General features: G+C 35.4%; 1 long non-coding RNA gene across 2 annotated transcripts in view; it reads right to left on the bottom strand.

The window, feature by feature from the left end:
• The window catches only part of LOC141424867 (uncharacterized), a 174023-nt gene that overhangs the window by 151071 nt on the left and 4471 nt on the right, over positions 1-18481 (bottom strand). For both annotated transcript variants that reach the window (XR_012449829.1, XR_012449830.1), the window contains exon 2: positions 17035-17176. This is a non-coding gene — a long non-coding RNA (uncharacterized lncRNA). The remainder of the gene's footprint in view (positions 1-17034; positions 17177-18481) is intronic.

Genomic DNA, 18481 nt, shown 5'->3' with positions numbered 1-18481 from the left:
TCCTAAGAGGAAAGTTTATAGCCATGACTGCATATATTTAAAACACAGAAAGATCTCAAGTTAATGACCTAATTCTACATCTCAAACTCTTAGAAAAACAATATCAAGTTAAACTCAAAACTAGCAGAAGGAGAGAAATAATAAAAGTAAGAGCCAAAATCAATGAAATAGAGAACAAAAGAAACCATAAAAAGAATCAATGAAAAAAAAGCTTGTTCTTTGAAAAAATAAATAAGATTGATAAGCCCCTAGCAAATATGCCTAAAATGAGGGGGGAAAACACCCAGATTAACAAAATCAGAAACAAAAAAGGGGAGATAACAACAAACACCAAGGAATCCATGGAATCATTAGGGACTAATTTAAAAAACTATATTCAAATAAATTGGAAAATCTAGAAGAAATGGACAAATTTCTAGACATACATGACCAACAACCCAAAATTGAACCAAGAGTATATAAATAACCTGAACAGATCTATAATGAACAATGAAATTGAAGCAGCAATAAAGAGTCTCCCAAAAAAGTAATTCATCCAGGACCTGATGAATTACTGCTGAATTCTACCAGATCATTTTCTTTAAATTAACCTAAACAATTTATAAAAAGATGAGAGCTAAATACCTGTTGACTTTTGCTAGCTCCAGATATACCAAGAAAAAAAATGTTAAAGAGTGTTTTAAATATGAAAACACAAAAAAAAGATAAAAAAAGAAAATAGTAAATAATAGATATCTTCAATATTCTAAATTAATGGGTATTTTATTTCCAAGCAAATTATCAATCAAGTAGAAGGGTAAACAGAAGCCATTTTCAAACATGTAAGAAAAAAGTCTTCCATGATAAGCAGAAACTAAAACAATATGTGACCACAAAGCCACCATTACAAAGGATCCTTCAAGGGATTCTGCACACAGAAAGTGAAACCCAACTTAACCATGAAAAGACAGGCAGCACCAAACCACAGGAAAAGAAAAAGCAAGAAAGTAGAGAGTAACCTCAATTTAGGTACACACAATCAAACCTTCAAACAACTAAGACAACTAAATGGCAGGAATCACCACATACCTATCAGTACTAATGCTTAATGTTAATGGACTTAATTCACCCATCAAAAGGCACTGCTTGACAAAATGGATTAAAAAAGAAGATCCAACAATTTGTTGCTTACAGGAGACTCATCTCACTGACAGAAATAAGCATAGGCTTAGGATGAAAGGCTGGAAGAAGATTTACCAAGCCAATGGCCCCCGAAAACAGGCAGGAGTAGCAATACTTATCTCTCACGAAGTAGACTTCAAACCTACATTGATCAAATAAGATAAAGAAGGACATTCCATACTAATAAAAGGGGAAATAGACCAAAAGGAAATAATAATTATCAACCTGTCTGCACCCAATGTCAACACACCCAATTTCATCAAACATACCCTGAAAGACCTAAAAGCTATATAAACGCCAACACAGTGGTTGTGGGAGACTTTAACACTCCATTATCATCAATAGATAGGTCATCCAAACAAAAACTCAATAAAGAAATCCAAGATCTAAAATATACAATAGATCAAATGGACCTAGTTGATCTCTATAGAACATTTCATCCAACCTCTACACAATATACATTCTTCTCAGCAGCCCATGGAACCTTCTCCAAAATAGATCATATCCTAGGGCACAAAGCAAGCCTCAGCAAATATAAGAAAATAGAAATAATACCTTGCATACTATCTGACCACAATGCAGTAAAAGTAGAACTCAACAACAAAAGTAAAGACAAAAAACATGCAAACAGCTGGAAACTAAATAACTCATTAATAATGAAGAATGGATCATCGGTGAAATAAAAGAGGAAATTAAAAAGTTCCTGGAAGTCAATGAAAATAAAAACACAACCTACCGGAACCTATGGGACACAGCTAAGGCAGTCCTGAGAGGAAAGTTTATAGCCATGAGTGCATATATTAAAAAGATTGAAGGATCCCAAATCAATGACCTAATGATACATCTCAAACTCCTAGAAAAACAAGAACAAGCAAATCCCAAAACAAATAGAAGGAGAGAAATAATCAAAATAAGAGCTGAAATCAACGAAATAGAAACCAAAAAAACCATACAAAGAATTAATGAAACAAAAAGCTGGTTCTTTGAAAAAATAAACAAGATCGATAGACCCCTGGCAAACCTGACTAAACTGAGGAGAGAAAAAACCCAAATTAGTAGAATCAGGAATGCAAAAGGGGAGATAACAACAAACACCATGGAAGTCTAACTAAACTGAGACTAAACTGAGGAGAGAAAAAACCCAAATTAGTAGAATCAGGAATGCAAAAGGGGAGATAACAACAAACACCATGGAAGTCCATCATTTCATGATAAAAGCTCTAAGAAATCATCAGAGACTACTTTGAGAACTTATATCCAAATAAATTTGAAAATCTAAAAGAAATGGACAGATTTCTAGATACATATGACCATCCAAAAATGAACCAAGAGGATATTAATCACCTGAGTAGATCTGTAACACAAAATGAAATTGAAGCAGTAATCAAGAGTCTCCCCAAAAAGAAAAGTCCAGGATCTGATGGATTCTCTGCTGAATTCTATCAGACCTTTAAAGAAGAACTGATACCAACCCTCCTTAAACTGTTCCACGAAATAGAAAGGGAAGGAACACTGCCAAACACATTTTATGAAGCCAGTATTACACTTATCCCAAAACCAGGCAAAGACACCTCCAAAAAGGAGAACTATAGGCCAATCTCCTTAATGAACATTGACACAGAAATCCTCAACAAAATAATGGCAAACCGAATTCAACAACACATAAAAAAGATTATTCACCATGACCAGGTAGGCTTCATCCCAGGGATGCAGGGGTGGTTCAACATACGAAAATCAATCAACGTAATAAACCACATTAACAAAAGCAAAGACAAAAACCACTTGATCATCTCAATAGATGCAGAAAAAGCCTTTGATAAGATCCAACATCATTTCATGATAAAAGCTCTAAGAAAACTAGGAATAGAAGGAAAGTACCTCAACATTATAAAAGCTATATCTGACAAACTTACAGCCAGCATTATACTTAACAGAGAAAAAGTGAAACCATTCCCTCTAAAATCAGGAACCAGACAAGGATGCCCACTATCTCTACTCCTATTCAACATAGTACTGGAATTCCTAGCCAGAGCAATTAGGCAAGAAGAAGAAATAAAAGGAATACAAATAGGTAAAGAAACTGTCAAAATATCCCTATTTGCAGATGACATGATCCTATACCTTAAAGACCCAAAAAACTCTACTCAGAAGCTTCTAGACATCATCAATAGCTACAGCAAGGTAGAAGGATATAAAATCAACATAGAAAAATCATTAGCATTTCTATACACTAACAATGAGCAAACTGAAAAAGAATGTATGAAAACAATTCCATTTACAATAGCCTCAAAAAAAATCAAATACCTAGGTGTAAACCTAACAAAAGATGTGAAAGACCTCTACAAGGAAAACTATAAACTTCTGAAGAAAGAGATTGATGAAGACTATAGAAAGTGGAGAGATCTCCCATGCTCATGGATTGGTAGAATCAACATAGTAAAAATGTCGATACTCCCAAAAGTAATCTACATGTTTACTGCAATTCCCATCAAAATTCCAATGACATTCATTAAAGAGATCGAAAAATCTACCGTGAAATTTATATGGAAACATAGGAAGCCACGAATAGCCAAGGCAATACTCAGTCAAAAGAACAATGCAGGAGGTATCACGATACCTGACTTCAAACTATATTACAAAGCAATAACAATAAAAACAGCATGGTACTGGCACAAAAACAGACATGAAGACCAGTGGAACAGAATAGAGGACCCAGATATGAAGCCACACAACTATAACCAACTTGTCTTTGACAAAGGAGCTAAAAATATACGATGGAGAAATAGCAGCCTCTTCAACAAAAACTGCTGGGAAAACTGGTTAGCAGTCTGCAAAAAACTGAAACTAGATCCATGTGTATCACCCTATACCAATATTAACTCAAAATGGATCAAGGATCTTAATATCAGACCACAAACTCTAAAGTGATACAGGAAAGAGTAGGAAATACTCTGGAGTTAGTAGGTATAGGTAAGAACTTTCTCAACAAAACCCCAGCAGCACAGCAACTAGGAGATAGCATAGATAAATGGGACCTCATAAAGCTAAAAAGCTTCTGTTCATCAAAAGAAATGGTCTCTAAACTGAAGAGAACACCCACAGAGTGGGAGAAAATATTTGCCAGCTACACATCAGACAAAGGACTGATAACCAGAATATATAGGGAACTTAAAAAACTAAATTCTCCCAAAACTAAGGAACCAATAAAGAAATGGGCAAGTGAACTAAACAGAGCTTTCTCAAAAGAAGAAATTCAAATGGCCAGAAAACACATGAAAAAATGCTCACCATCTCTAGCAATAAAGGAAATGCAAATTAAAACCACACTAAGGTTCCACCTCACCCTTGTTAGAATAGCCATCATTAGCAACACCACCAACAACAGGTGTTGGCGAGGATGCAGAGAAAAAGGAACCCTCTTACATTGTTGGTGGGAATGTAAACTAGTACAACCACTCTGGAAAAAAATTTGGAGGCTACTTAAAAAGCTAGACATTGATCTACCATTTGATCCAGCAATACCATTCTTGGGGATATACCCAAAAGACTATGACACAGGTTACTCCAGAGGCACCTGCACACCCATGTTTATTGTGGCACTATTCACAATAGCCAAGTTATGGAAACAGCCAAGATGCCCCACCACTGATGAATGGATTAAGAAAATGTGGTATCTATACACAATGGAATTTTATGCAGCCATGAAGAATGAAATGTTATCATTCGCTGGTAAATGGACGGAATTGGAGACCATCATTCTGAGTGAGGTTAGCCTGGCCCAAAAGACCAAAAATCGTATGTTCTCCCTCACATGTGGACATTAGATCAAGGGCAAACACAACAAGGGGATTGGACTTTGAGCACAGGATAAAAGCGAGAGCACACAAGGGAGGGGTAAGGATAGGTAAGACACCTAAAAAATTGGCTAGCATTTGTTGCCCTTAACGCAGAGAAACTAAAGCAGATACCTTAAAAGCAACTGAGGCCAATAGGAAAAGGGGACCAGGAACTAGAGAAAAGGTGAGATCAAAAAGAATTAACCTAGAAGTTAACACACACACACAGGAAATTAATGTGCGTCAACTCCCTGTATAGCTATCCTTATCTCACCCAGCAAAAACACTTGTTCCTTCCTATTATGGCTTATACTCTCTCTACAACAAAATTAGAAATAAGGGCAAAATAGTTTCTGCTGGGTATTGAGGGGGTGGGGGGGAGAGGGAGGGGGCAGAGTGGGTGGTAAGGGAGGGGGTGGGGGCAGGGGGGAGAAATGACCCAAGCCTTGTATGCACATATGAATAATAAAAGAAAAATGAATAAATAAATAAATAAATAAAAAAGATGTGCTAAATGCTCAGATCTGATCACTATACATTGTACATGTGTTGAAATACTATACAGTATCCCATGAATATATACAATTACTGTGTAGTGATTAAAATGAAAAATATAGTGTCTTGAACCAGACTCTTTGAGCTCAAGTCCTGTCTCTGCCACATCACCTTATTTTCCTTTAACTAATACAGAGACAGTAATTGCAGTCCTTACCTTATAGTATTAGATTGAGAAATATATGGGTAATCAATAGTAATCCCTAAAAAACAATGTCTATTCACCACACAGGAGCTCTATTCATACTTGTAATTGAGTATGCTTTATGGCTCTGCTAAACATGTATACAGTCAGAAATAATTTATAACTGAATTTCAATAAACTGAAAATACAATAATTCTGAGGCAGAAGTATGATTAAGAAAAGTACATGTTTACTTTGAGGAGAAAGGGTCTGTGTAGAAGGGAAGATATTCTCAATATCTATTACTTGATACTACCTAAAAATGAAAACTCCAAAGACAGTAATAGAAGCATGCTATTTAGAGGTGCAAATGAGAAAGCTGGAAGGATTGGTTTAATGAATTAAAATGATTGATCTTTAAACAAGTATTGGCAGAAGGCAGGCACAGTTATTTTTTACAAAAATAAAAAAGTATTTGACTTCTTAAGCTCTGTGCATAAACAGATTTTTTAATTAAAACTAGACTTAAAATATTATTTAAAGCTGGATAAAAAGAATTTTTTAAACTGGATAAAAAGTGACTTCCAAAGCAGTATATAGAAAATGGAGATGGCTCTGCTACCTGTGGAGAATAAGAGGTATTCTCTGGAATATCCTTCCAGAGAGAGCAACTAAGTTCTTTCAGTGGTTGCTCCTTGGGCATATCATTTGGAAAACACCTTATCTCAACTGTCAGCCTTCTCTGTATGTAGAAGGACTTGCCCTAATCTGTGTCACTATCATAGGTGAATAACTAAGAAAAGAGTCTGCCTGTGGCCACTTGGTTATGATGGCATTCAGTTTGCTGGAGCAGGCTGACAGATGCTTCTCAAGGTTAATAAGATAAAGGTTCCTCCAGCTGGCCAGCTGGCCATTAAGCAGAGATTACACCTGACAGCAAGATAAGCAGATTATTCCAGAAACAGACACTGCTGCATGTTCTTCATAAACTAGCACCTTAAAAAGGTAAATCAAGAAGGTTATTCTCCCTCAGCTAGCCCCAATATTTAAGTACTTTTCATATTTCTGTCATTTTATTTCTTTGTATGAGATTTGAGGTTGTTGTATGATTTTTCAGAATTGCCAATGCTCAAAGGCCAGAATGTATTTGGAAACTAGAAGAGCTATTTTCATTTTTTGGATTTTTCTCCAAGTTCAAGGAACCAAAGGTAAGTTATTTAAGTGTTGGTTTATTTTTAAATTGTTTATCTATACAGTCACTTCCATTTGAGGAAGTGAACATTCAAATCATCAAAGTTACCGCTATATCTTAGAGGACACGTACATGGTAGTCCCTGAATAAAGATTGATTGGCTGGTTAGGTGGATAATAGAATGACTGATCATCAGAAATGATAGTTTGATGATGATTTTATGTTTCCCAATGTTAAGTGCACTCTGTGTTAAAAAAATAAAAGATAAATGTTTCCTATTTGCTGTTATAAATTTAGCACTTAAGGAAAATTCGTATCATTAACATCAATAGTCACTTCACAGAACCAAGTCCATTTACCTGCCTAAATTCAACATATAAAATCTAAAATGGAAATTAATATTTTAAGACAATTGGATCAGATCAAACTGTATTTATTACATTCTCACAATTAAATCATGAGCCACCTCCCCTTAGAAAAGAGCAAGTGTGCTTCATGACAGCCAGCTTAGAAACCTGGTTGTTTCTAAAGTTGTATGAACAGAAGAGCTAAGCAGTATAGGTTCTTATAGGGAGTTGTCAAATTAATTTGAAATTAAAGCAATCCACAAGGCAGGCTTATTTAAGGAAAATAATATATTTTGTTTTAAAAAATGAATAAAGTTTGATATTTTAGGGGTACGCCTAATCATCACAATATTTACAATGTTTTAAAGATGTTTGAAATCGATGTTAGGTTTTTTCTTTAAGGATGACATCAAAGTGTTTGGACAATGACATTTTAATTAGCTTAAAATGTCCATGGAAAAGTAACATAGTCATCACAATTGTAACTCACAAAATAACTGTGATTGTATCCAGCATTTCATATGTGACTTCTCAGTGTTTGCATTGCAGGGAGGAAAAAATTCCGGAAACGATAGTATTAAAGTTTCCTTCCTGTTTTGTTACTTATAAATGATAGAGGATAAAGCAAAAGTTTATTTATCCTTCCTTTAAATGACCAATTCTACATAAATGTTAACATTTATAAAACCATTTGTTTTCTTGTGTGTGTGTGTGTGTGTGTGTGGTACTAGGGTTTGAATTCAGGGCCTACACCTTGAGCCACTCCACCAGTCCTTTTTTGTGATAGGTTTTTTTCGAGATAGGGTCTCATAAACTATTTGCCAGGGCTGGCTTCAAACCAAAATGCTCCTGATCTTTGCCTCATAAGTACTAGGATTACAGGAGTGAGCCACTGGCACCCAGCCAATGAAATCATATCTCTTTCTTGGGGGATGGTACTGGGGTTTGAACTCAGGCATCATACTTGCTAGGCAGGCATTCTTACCACTGGAGCCACTCCACCATCTATAAAACCATTTTCATTAGAAACAAATGGTTCGAGAAGAATCAATTTAGAAAGTAACACAAATGTACATGGAAGCAAAACTAGGAATCTCCCTATATAGCTTATCCTTACCTCAACTAGCAAAAACCCCTGGTCCTCCTTATTTTTTTTTTCTTTCTTTATTATATTCATATGTGCATACAATGTTTGGGTCATTTCTTCCCCCTTCTCCCCGCCCCCTCCCTTACACCCTCCCTCCCTTACCCCCCCTTACCCCTCGTTACCAGGCAGAAACTATTCTGCCCTTATCTCTAATTTTGTTGAAGAGAGAGTATAAGCAATAATAGGAAGAACGAAGGGTTTTTGCTGGTTGAGATAAGGACAGCTATACAGGGAGTTTACTCAAATTGCTTTCCTGTACATGTATGTTACTTTCTAAGTTAATTCTTCTCAAACTAACCTTTTCTCTAGTTCCTGGTTCCCTTCTCCTGTTTGCCTCAGTTGCTTTAAAGTATTGGTCCTCCTTATTAGTGTTTATACTCTCTCTTAACAAAATTAGAGATAAGGGCAAAACAGTATCTGCTTGGAAGTGAGGGGTGGGGGCGAGAGAAAGGGGGTGGGGGGAAGGGAAGGGGTGGGGGGTAGTAATGACCCAATCATTGTATGCACATATGAATAAAGGAAATAAAAAAAAAAGAAACAAATGATGTTATTCCAGTATTCCATTATAAGTAAAAAAAATAATAACATCAACAACAAAATCTCTCCCAGGTAAATCAGCTTTGATTTTGTTAATTTGTTCAATTAATTATGCTAATTGAATAATCTTTCTACTTTCATAAGTTATATATCAGCCATTATATACCGTTCCAAATAGCATAATTATATATATATGTATATATCAAGTTAGATAGAATAAACTCTCCAAAAATGCTGCAATTTGTTATATGCCTATTCTGTGAAACAATGTGCTCTAATTGTATAATAAAATATCCTAGCATGCTACTAGCTTTGAGCTTTTCGTTCCATAAGAACGTCTGATGTGTGACTATCTATAACTCCTCAATTACTGAGGTGTATGTTAATTACGGTTTACGCACCTCAGTCAGACTGGTTTGCTGTTTGTGACTAGTTGGCCATCGTGAGCATTTTTACATGGAAAATTAGGAAAAGAACAGAGGAAGCCAGTTCAATTAAAGTAGCAAAACAAGATGGTTATTCCTAAATTCAACAGTTCCTACTGTAAAAAAAAAAAAAAGCATTTGAAAAATCAAAAAGATATTTTAAAAATTACTCATAACATTTCTATCTGAACACAACCTTTGTTGGCATCTGTATATTTTTCCTCAGTCTTTCTATTAGATTTGCTTATTTAATTTTTACATGATTAGTTTTACAAATACATAATTTTATCAGGCTTTCTGCAATTTTATCATATTAATTTCTATATTGCTATCTAGTATTTACATCACTTTATTGGCTACATACTGTTACTTCCAGTAGATACATCAATAGATACATTAAGATTAGCTTTACCTAAATATTCAACAAAAAAGAACTTATTATTTCTAATTATTTTGATAATACAAATAACAATGCAACAAATAGCTATGTGGGTAAGTCAGTACTTGACTCTCAGCACAGATTCACTAAAATAAGAAATTGTCAGGTAAAAGAAATGCACAGCTTTATGTCATTTGATTCACATTAACAAAATACTTCTGAAAGTTTTTCTATATCCTTCAATAATTTTTTTCCCAATTTGATTTCAATATTTACCATGTACCCAAAGCTGTGCTAGACACAAAATACAGAGATTCAAAACTATGCCAGTATTGCAAAAGGTTTCTTTTAAGCTTTACAGGTTCTAAGTGTAGTTTTTCCATTGATGCAAAGGTGAAATCGCTTTGATTTTAAAGCAGCCATTAAATAAAATTATTTTAGCACCAAAAAAAAATAATTCCAAGTTTCAAAGAACAATTACTCCATTGCCATCAAGGCTCCTCTCTTTGGAACTAACAAGGGACTGCCTGTTTCATCTGAAATGTATAACACTGCTTTTACCTTTCCATTTCACATAAATAATTGTATTTCATTGCTAGTGACATTCAGTGTGGAAGAAAGATCAGAGAAATCCCACTCCTGGCATGTCCTGAAATGGAAAGAGTATTTATCTTAGTACGTACCTTTTGTGTTACATTTGGTTATACTAAATGAAACCTTTAGCTATGTTATTATTAGTTCACCAAGGTAGGATAATTATTTTTGTAGATGGAAATGTCAGGAAATTTGCATTTGAAGATGCTCCATTTCTTACTAATCCTGTACTACTGGGATATATTCTCATTTCATAAAATCATCCAGAAAGGTATTCTCCCTTAGCATGGCTCCGTTAACAGAGAACATGGCTCTATTTGTACAGCGAGATGGCTGCCCAAGGGTAGTCCCATTGACCTTGCTGCTCCTGCCCTTTGTTTGTCTGTGCTACAGTCTCAGGACAGTGTACTTCAAACATATCATAGCGATTTTTTAATTCAATTATATACGAGAAGATGTTCTTAAAATCGAAGCTGTGTAAACTAAAAGTGCTTATATGCAACTGAACCAACTGTGGCGACACACCTGAAACTATTTTCCAGATTATATACTTGCTTTAAAAATAAAAACTCATTGCTGCTTGGTGGCCCTTTATGACATATCACTGGACAGTTGTTTGTGAAGGTAATTAGACAGGGCTGACATGACCTACTGCTTTCTTGGTCATTTCTATCATAAGAGTGCTGCTACCACCTTAAATATTTGACTCTACTTCTATGCTAATTATCTCTGGAAATTCAGATCTTATGTACCTTGGTGCCACAATCATTTCCACAGATTTTATGCCATTTTCAAATAATCCACGTGAGACAACAAAGTTTGTTTCTTACAATAGTTTCTAGATTCACATTATAGTTCGGTTTATTTTCTGTAATGACCACAATAAAAGTGCTGACCTTCTCATTGCATTGGGAAGTATCAGGCTCTGGGTTGACTGAGATCTCCTTCCACAGAATTTCTGCTTACTTGTAAGAAAGACACCTGTGCAGTTTGGGGAAGGAAACTGGCTATACCCCCAGAACAGCAGAGAGCAGCTGGTTGAAAGGAAGTAAAACTTTTGACCAAAATGAGAGGTTTTTTTTCCTTTTTCTTTTATTATTCATATGTGCATACAAGGCTTGGTTCATTTCTCCCCCCTGCCCCCACCCCCTCCCTTACCACCCTCTCCACCCCCTCCTTCTCCCCCCCTCAATACCCAGCAGAAACTATTTTGCCCTTATTTCTAATTTTGTTGTAGAGAGAGTATAAGCAATAATAGGAAGGAACAAGGGGTTTTGCTGGTTGAGATAAGGATAGCTATACAGGGAGTTGACTCACATTGATTTCCTGTGCATGGGTGTTACCTTCTAGGTTAATTCTTTTTGATCTCACCTTTTCTCTAGTTCCTGGTCCCCTTTTCCTATTGGCCTCAGTTGCTTTTAAGGTATCTGCTTTAGTTTCTCTGCGTTAAGGGCAACACATGCTAGCTAGTTTTTTAGGTGTCTTACCTATCCTCACCCCTTCCTTGTGTGTTCTCCCACTGCCATGCCTCTCTTGCAGCCATAGTGAATGTAGGAAGAATGTGAAAGAGCCATAGAACAGCAATGCTTCTCCTAAGCATGTGTTTACATTCAGCAGATAAGTATTTTCCCATTTATGTTCGGTCATTCTTAAGGAAACAATGTCCCTGGGTGACTTTGAAAAGCTGTCTTAATTCATTCTAACATGGTGTTCTTTATTCAGCCATCTTAAGTCTCTTCACTACAGCCAGAATCTATTTTCATAATTGCCCTTAGGAGAAAGGTTAAAGGAAGCTAAACTAAAACTCATTTTGTGGAGCTAAATCAGGATCTTAAAATTAATGAAAAGTTTCCACTTCTGAGAGACTTTAACTTCATACAGAAAATAACATGCAGACACCACCAACAACAGGTGTTGGCGAGGATGCGGGGAAAAAGGAACCCTTTTACACTGTTGGTGGGAATGTAGACTAGTACAACCACTCTGGAAAAAAATTTGGAGGCTACTTAAAAAGCTGGACATCGATCTACCATTTGATCCAGCAATACCACTCTTGGGGATATACCCAAAAGACTGTTACTCCAGAGGCACCTGCACATCCATGTTTATTGCGGCACTATTCACAATAGCCAAGTTATGGAAACAGCCAAGATGCCCCAGCACTGACGAATGGATTAAGAAAATGTGGTATCTATACACAATGGAATTTTATGCAGCCATGAAGAAGAACGAAATGTTATCATTCGCTGGTAAATGGATGGAATTGGAGAACATCATTCTGAGTGAGGTTAGCCTGGCTCAAAAGACCAAAAATCGTATGTTCTCCCTCATATGTGGACATTAGATCAAGGGCAAACACAACAAGGGGATTGGACTATGAGCACATGATAAAAGCGAGAGCACACAAGGGAGGGGTGAGGATAGGTAAGACACTTAAAAACTAGCTAGCATTTGTTGCCCTTAATGCAGAGAAACTAAAGCAGATACCTTAAAGCAACTGAGGCCAATAGGAAAAGGGGACCAGGAACTAGAGAAAAGGTTAGATCAAAAAGAATTAACCTAGAAGGTACCACACACGCACAGGAAATCAATGTGAGTCAATGCCCTGTATAGCTATCCTTATCTCAACCAGCAAAACCCCTTGTTCCTTCCTATTATTGCTTATACTCTCTCTACAACAAAATTAGAGATAAGGGCAAAATAGTTTCTGCTGGGTATTGAGGGGGGGAGCGGGAGGGGGTGGAGTGGGTGATAAGGGAGGGGGTGGAGGCAGGGGGGAGAAATGAACCAAGCCTTGTATGCACATATGAATAATAAAAGAAAAATGAAAAAAAAAAAAAAAAAAGAAAATAACATGCAGGATTAATTTACCTGTGTTAAGGTTTCTGTTGCATTTATAAATAAACAAAAGTGATATTTAAATTAGCTGAACTATGAACTATAATGGCACTATGATTAACCCATTGTCCCCAGATCAGTCCAAACCTGATAGAAACACTTTGCAGGTAGTAATCATGTTAATAAATGTCAGTAATCATTTAGCTTAACATATTTTTTATTAAAATTCAAGATAATTTTAATTATTCATACTACTTAATATTTTGCTGGTTGATAGGTAATGTGCTTGCTCATTTGTGGTTGGAAGCTTAAGGCAAAATGTTCAGTAATGTTCCTAAAATCATTTAATGTGGAAGAAAGTTAGAACCAAGGCTGAGATTTGAACTGCATCCAGTCCTATCTTGAGTCTATTTAGTCTAGTAATCAGTCCAATATGCTGAACGGAATTAATATGATTTTTATTGATTCAAAAGCCAACTTTCCTGTGCTAAAACACCAGATGGGTGCTGGATCCCATTTCTAGGATCTATTCTCATAACTGATCTCAGAATAGCTGGTCATATTCCTTAGCTCTGCCCTGGGAATGGAAGCACCTATCATAGGACTCCTATTATTTATTAGGAAAGAGATGTGATATTTTAAACCCCTCAGAGAAATATTCATGCTGTTATTTTAAATGCCCACAATTAGAGTCTCAGTTTAGTGATGACTTATTGAAGATTGTGTTACATACCTAAAGATAGTACTAATGGTTGTTATTTGACACAAAGACCTTCTCTAAACCAAAAAGAACACTACCACACTCATCAAAACACTAAAATTTCACCTCCAAGTTTCCAATATTTTTGGCTTCTGGAGACTAAGTTCTGAAACATTCCTTCTTAGTGATTTTGCCTCCTCCCTTCTTCTATTGGAGCTGATTCTATTTTTATCAAAATATCCCAGCCCCCAGTCTCTCCCAGTTGCTCTAGTTCTTCATCCCTTCTAGGCCTAGGTGCCACAGTGGGCTCCTGACCTGCTTTCAGCATTCTTGTTCATGCAATGGTAACTTTACTCCTTGACCTTCCATCCAATCTACTCCCACCTGAGAAATTTAACTTTTACTTTTTCTACTCTCATTCCTGAGCTGCCAACTGTTATTAGAGAAACCTAAATAAACAGAGTGTTTTCATGAAATGAATACACTATTACCATATCTGGGTCCTGCAAGCTATCCCATCATCATACCCTTTTCTAATTTCCTAATGTAGCCCCCTACCCAGACTCCCAACCCTCCCCTCTCACCTTAACCCTACAGCCTGAGTCCTCTCTTTCACAGAAGCCATGATGACACACAGTTAAGAACAAGGAATCTGAGGCTTGCACAGAACTTGATTCTGCACAGAGCAGCTCTGTCATTCACTACCTATGTGACTTCAGCAAATTGCTCAGTCTCATACATTACTCACTCATGGTTTCCTCATCTATAAAATAGGAACAATAATTGCAGTGTCTGCCACAAAGGACTAAAGCTTTTAATGAAGTATCTGCTATTACAATGTTCAATAAATGCTAACACCTAAAAGGGCTCTGATGACTACCATCCTTACCATTATCACCTCCTCCTACTGAATGAGAAGTCATTTGACTTTGACTTGTCTTTCTACTCTGAAGTTTCTCTGTATCTATCCCCAGATTCTTCTAGTTCTCTTTTGTTTCAAAGAGAATTGAACATTTTATGTCTTTGTTAATGTTATTTCTATCTAGCTATGACTTTAACTCCACTTACCATCAGTTCCCATAAGACCTTCCCCTGCCAGTCTCCTTTTCCATTGACTTTAATTAACACACTAAGGATTTTCATGTAATACTTCTCAGCATTACTAAAAACTCCAGTTCTAGACTCTAGCTTTGAAGATTCTGATTTCATTGGTCTAGGGTGGGGTTCAAGATGGAAGAATTATTAAATCTATGTAAGTTATTTTCCTTTGCAGTCAGATTTGAGAAGCACAACTTATTGTTCTTCTGGAAAGATATGACATGGGGTCATCATATTATAGACCACCATGGGATTTTTTTTAGTAAATATGTTATACAGCTTTGCTACCAAAATGTATATATACTACCTTCTCTTACTTGAAATAAAGAAAAGGAAAGAAAAAAAGAACTCCCAAAGCCTCTCCAAAGCCTTCAAAATAAATTCTATTACTGGATATATATTTAAAGGAACTGAAATCAACATGTTAAAAAAATATATCTACACTTCTGTATTTATTGCATTACTATTCACTATAGTCAACATAAGGAAACAATCTGAGTGTCCATCAATAGAGGAAAAAATGAAGAAAATATGGCATATATGTACAATGTAATACTATTCAACCATTAAAAAGAAGGAAATTTTGCCATTTGCAACCACATGGGTGAACATGGAGAACATTATGTCAGGTGAAATAAATAAGTCAGGCACAGAAACACAAATACCACATGAACTATGTAGAATCTAATAAATTTGATCATGTAGAAGTGGAGAACAGAATGGTAGTTACCAGAAGCTGGGGTGATTGGAAAGTGGGGGTACGAGGAGAGGTCAGTCAGGGATATAAGGTGTTAATTAGATAGGAAGAAGAGTTGGGGAAGATAGGTTGTACAACAAGGTGACTATAGTTAACAATATATCCTGTCATATATATATGCTAAGAATAGATACAAGCCTTCTTCACCAAAAAACTGTTAATTGTGAAATAATGCATGTTAATTAACTAGATCTAGTCATTTCACAATATATATTTACACATATATATTTCAAAACATCATGTTGTACATGATAAATGCATTTTATCTGTCAACTTAAAAATAAGAAAATTAAAAATAACTTTAAAAATAAAGCTCAATAATCAGCTCTTTTAATTATCATTTCATTAGTGTATATTAACTGCTCAAAGGGGTTTCATTCTGCTAGTTCCATACATGCATCTAATGTACTTTGATCATATTCACACCCTCTGTTACTTTCTTATCTTTCCTCCCCCTTTTTGAAAAATTTAATATGTTTTATATTTCTATTTTCATACATATAATGTACCTCAATTATGTTCACAAAATCATCTTCTTCTTTCACCCCGCTCCTGCTGGTCATTTGAGCTCTTTATACATGCCCCACCTTCCTTTCCAGCCTTACTTATGCAGAATGCTTCAGTCCCTGCCATGGGTTAGACTCATTGCTTTACGTTGATCTCCTTACTTGGAAAATATACATTGAGTGCATAAAACATTTTTAAATTCCCCTGGATTGTTGTCTAGAGCTGACCCTGTTAGGGGTCTAAACTTACCTGTCACTTTGCATTGGGAAATGCATTAATATATATTATATATATATTCTGCCTTAAAAATGAGATATGGCCATTTGCAACAACACGAATGAACATGGAGGACTTTATGCTAAATGCCTACTTAAGTGATATAAGCCAGACACAGAAAAATACTGCATGTTCTCACTTATCTGGAAAAGGTGAATTCATAGAAACAGAGAGCAGAATGGTGGTTACCAGAGGGAGGGAGGTATGAAATCGGTGAAAGGGTACAAAGTTGCAGTTTTGTAGGATGACTAAGTCTAGAAATCTAATGCACATATGATAAAATAGTTAACATTGTACTGTACAGAACTTTACTAAAAGTATATTTCAGCTGTTCTTACCACAAAGCAGAAAAGGTCACTATATGAGGAGATGGATATTTTCATTTGCTTAACTGTAGGAATCATTACGCTACAAATATGCATAACAAAAACCCATGTTGGATATCTCAGTTATAAGGGGAAAAATAAATACAAATGAGCAAAAATAGCAAATATGGATAAATCTAAATAATATTAATATAAAAACAATGAAATGTTTTAAAAAGAAGTATCTGATACATACTGTTGCCTGGTATGAATACACCACAATGTATTCAGTCTTCCATTGAAGGACTTGGCATCATTACCAGTACAATCACACTTGTCTGTGTGTCCCATGCTCACAGGAAAGAATCCCCCTGGGGTGCACACCCAGAGAAGAGTTCCTAGGGCATAAGATATGCATACTTTCAATTTTACCAAGTAACAACAAACTTTTCCTATGTTAGTACCATTTATACTTCCAGGGAAGTTCCTCTTGTTCCAAATCCTCATCCACATTTCATATTGCCTGGATTTTAAATTTTTAATAATTAAGATGTAATATTTTATTATAAGTAATATGATTGGGTGAAATAGTGTCTATATACATACACAAATGCATGCACACACACATCATTGAAGCTTTAATTTATAGTGTCCTGATTTCTAATGTTAAAATTTTGAAGTGCTAAACTCATTTTATATATTTTGGGTCCACTATGTGTCCTCTCTTAGAAAGTGTTTGGCTCATTCTTAAAATGAGAATGTTTAGGACGTTTGTCTTTCCTAGTCGATTTAGAGGAGTTCTTCAAAAATTGTTTTTGTAAACTACAGATCTTTCAACTATCCTCTCCAGTTTGTAGCACATCTTCTTACTCTCTTAATAGCATTCCTTCAAGAACAGACATTCTTTAAAATTTATTTGCCTTTTAACTTTGAGGTTTGTGGGAAATTTTTTTATTTCGTTTAACAGAAACTTCCCTGTTTCAAAGTCACAAAATTGTTCTCAAGTATTATCTTATAAAAGTTTATAGTTTTGTCTTTACATTTAAGTGATTGGAACTGATCTTTTGTGTGTGTCTGTATGTCTGATATGCAGTAAAAAATGTTAACATGCCTGAGTAATTGTGTTAACATCATATAATGGAGAGTTTTCATCTCCTCTCAGCTCTATAATACCCAATCTGCCATAAGCATGGGTTCATCCAAGCTGTCTATTCCACTTTATTATCCTTGAGCCAAGAGCACAATACTTACATTATTATAAACTTTTAACAGCCTTGATATCTTGTACAGCAAATTTCCCCTGCTTTGTTAGTGTTCAAACTATTCTTGACCTTAGCCCTTCTATAATGTATTCTAAAATTATCTTGCAAAGTTCCACAAAGCATTTAATTGAAATTTTTTTATTTCTAATTTGACAGATAAAATTATACATATATAAATATATATGATTTCTGTGCATAATGTGATGTTTTGAAGTTTATATACATTTTAGAATGACTGAATCTGACTTGTTGGAATTTAATTGGACTTGTGTTGAATCCATAGGTCAACTTTGGGAGAATGAATACCTTTTGAATATTGTCTCTCCTCTTAATTAATACCTTTCAATAAAATTGCATAATATTTCAATAAAAGCTTTCCACATCTTAGCCTTTCCCCTCCCTCGACACCTATAGTGATCACATAAAGGATTTTCTTACTAT

This window comes from Castor canadensis, chromosome 1 (genome assembly GCF_047511655.1).
Source record: "Castor canadensis chromosome 1, mCasCan1.hap1v2, whole genome shotgun sequence".
Taxonomy (NCBI): Eukaryota; Metazoa; Chordata; class Mammalia; order Rodentia; family Castoridae; genus Castor; species Castor canadensis.
The sequence above is the reverse complement of the archived record's forward strand: the minus strand, read 5'-3'. Positions and strand labels throughout refer to the sequence as shown.